Raw genomic sequence first — 2,929 nt, 5'->3', positions numbered from 1 at the left:
CCCCCCTCCACACCCCCCCCCCCAACACACACACATACCTTTTGTGGAATCCAGAATTTTCTAGTAGTTCTGGTAGGGGGAGGGTAAGAGTAATCATTATGAAATAGGACCAGAACATTCTCTCTATAACAAAAGCCAGCTCTCCAAGGGGAAGAACATAAACAGAACCTTATCCCAACTGGGGGAGGAATCCCTTTCACTGTAGCCCCTTTTAGCCTTTCTGTCTCCCCTAGAGGTAAAAAGCTATTCCACTGGAAAAAATTGTGAAGTTTATAGCCCAGAGATATAGACCCACTAAAAGACTAAGATTTACTTATAAAGTTAGAGAATACTTTCTTTCCTCTGTAGTCAACCACCTCACAAATAGGGTTCCAGTATAACAGTGAATTATAGCTGAAAAGGCTGAAAGATACAGACTCTCTGAGAAGTAATTAGGGAAGCCTGAAGTCAAGAGAGGACAATAAACAAGGACATTAGAGGAATTCAAAGCCTCTGGTACCTACAGCTACAGCAAATATGAAACATAGTCCAACTTACAGTGCAAATCCTCACACTAAAGATCTGTTTATCTCAGTTCCTGTTACCCATTTCAGCATGTTGACCTTTACCAGAAAATTACAAAGCATACCAAAGGGCAAGGAAAAAACATAGTCTTAACAAATAAAACAAGCATCATAACTAGACCCAGATATGAGCTGGAATTATTAGACAGGAATTTTAAAATAACTATGATTCATATGTTAAGGGTTCTAATACAAAAAGTATGCAACATGCAAAATTGATGGATAATATAAGCAGAGAGATGGAAATTATACAAAAGAATCAAAAGTAAATATTGGAAATCAAAAGCACTGTAACAGAAATGAAGAATGTCTTTAAGGTGCTCATCAGTAGACTGGACATGGCTAAAGAATAAGTGAGTTTAAGGAAAGGCCAATAGAAATTTCCCAAACTGTAATGAAGAATGGAAAAAAAAAAAAAAAAACCAGAACATGTAAGAACTGTGGGACAGTATGACATACACATAATTGTAATACCTGAAGAAGGAGAAAAAGAAAGAGATAACAGAAGAATAATGAAATAATAACGGCTTGAGGTAATTGAAATACTGAAGTAATAATAGGTGAAAAATTTCCAAAATTAACAGAAGATAAAACCATAGATCCAGGAAGCTCAGAGAATATCAAATCCAATAAATACCAAGAAACCTACACCTAGGAATATCATATTCAAACTGCAGGAAGCCAAAGAAAAAGAGAAAACCTCAAAGAAAGCCTGGGGAAAACTACACTTTACCTATAGAGGACAAGGATATGAAGTACAGTGATATGAAGCAATATGAACAAAGATACGAAGCAATATGAACAAAGATACGCTTCATGCAAGCGTGAAGAGAATTGTGTGAAATAATTAAAGTCAAAAGAAAAAAACTCACCCACATAGGGTTCTATATCCAGCAAAATCATCTTTGAAATGTGAAGGGGAAATAAAGTCTTTCTCAGACAAACAAAAACTGAGGGAATTAATCACCAGCAGATTTGCCCTACAAGAAAGAATGAAAGAAGTGTTTTAGGGAGAAGAAATATAGTATAGGTCAAGAATTCAAATCTACATAAAGAAAAATTGTCAAGGAAGGCATAAATGAAGGTAAAATAAATCTTGTATTTTTCTTACTTTTAATTGATCTAAAAGATATCTGTTTAAAGTAATAATAGTAACAATGTATTAGATAATTTTAGTATATGGGTAAGTGAAATGAATGACAGTAGTACCAAAAGAGGCAAGAGGGAAAAATTGAGGATAATGTTTTAAGTTACTTACAGTACATGTAAAATGTTATATTTTTATTTTTAAGGTACATTTAGATTAAAACATATATTGGAAACTCTAGAGCAACTACTTAAATTTTTAGAAGTATATTGCATGCTAAGAGAGGAGATAAAATGTAATGATATACAATGTTACATTAAAACCAGGAAAAGAGGAGACCAAAAATAAAATAAAATAAAAAAACAAAAAAAATATTCAAGGAATAGAAAATACTCATAGAGTAAATCTTAATCCCAACTATAGCAATGATTACTTTAAGTATGAAGTAAAAGACACCAATTTAAAGACAGAGATGTCTGGAAAAGTGTTTTGGGGGCTAGTTGTTGAATGGTGAGGTTTGGTGGGCTGTGCAGAGATAAAGTACAGAGGCCAGGATGGCAATTTGAGTTTTGGGGAAACCAAAAGATCCCTGAAAGGGAGATGCCCCCTGTCCCATTTTCCTATTCTTCTCGTCTTTACATAGTTCCTTCTACTCTAATTGCCCAGCATGTAACCAGAATATTAAGTGAAGTTTTACTATTTTGCTCTTAATTTAGAAATCAAGCTATCATCTTCCCTCTCAAAGAAAAAAAGAAACAGAATTTCTTTGCTTTTTATTTCTGTCTTGATTAAATTTTGGTTAAGTCTTTAAAATAAAGAGAATTCATGGGGGAGGGGAAGAAAAAAAAAAAAAGAGGTTAGAGTGGGAGAGAGCCAAAGCATAAGAGACTGTTAAAAACTGAGAACAAACTGAGGGTTGATGGGGGGTGGGAGGGAGGGTGGGGTGGGTGATGGGTATTGAGGAGGGCACCTTTTGGGATGAGCACTGGGTGTTGTATGGAAACCAATTTGACAGTAAATTTCATATATTAAATAAATAAATAAGTAAATAAATAAATAAATTAAATAAAATAAAGAGAATTCTTTAAAGGGGGGCTGTTCTTCTACCTAAAAATCTTTGTAGTCAGTTTGTTTTTTCTTCATGTTCAAACAAAAGCTCCTTTAATCACAGAGAAGACAACCTGCTAATGCTTTCCCTGATTCTCAGCCTGCTTTATGGTTTAATGATGACAGTGAATTTGTAAGATATTTGAAGGAAAAAAAAAAACAGGACATTTTA

The 2,929-nt window shown here is 34.0% G+C and overlaps 1 protein-coding gene across 2 annotated transcripts in view; it reads left to right on the top strand.

Moving 5' to 3' along the window:
• The window catches only part of HPSE2 (heparanase 2 (inactive)), a 677,801-nt gene that overhangs the window by 503,373 nt on the left and 171,499 nt on the right, over positions 1 to 2,929 (top strand). The gene's annotated exons all lie outside the window — the stretch shown is intronic.

Source organism: Panthera pardus, unplaced genomic scaffold, assembly GCF_024362965.1.
Source record: "Panthera pardus isolate Hobbes unplaced genomic scaffold, ASM2436296v1 HiC_scaffold_22, whole genome shotgun sequence".
Taxonomy (NCBI): Eukaryota; Metazoa; Chordata; class Mammalia; order Carnivora; family Felidae; genus Panthera; species Panthera pardus.
The sequence above is the reverse complement of the archived record's forward strand: the minus strand, read 5'-3'. Positions and strand labels throughout refer to the sequence as shown.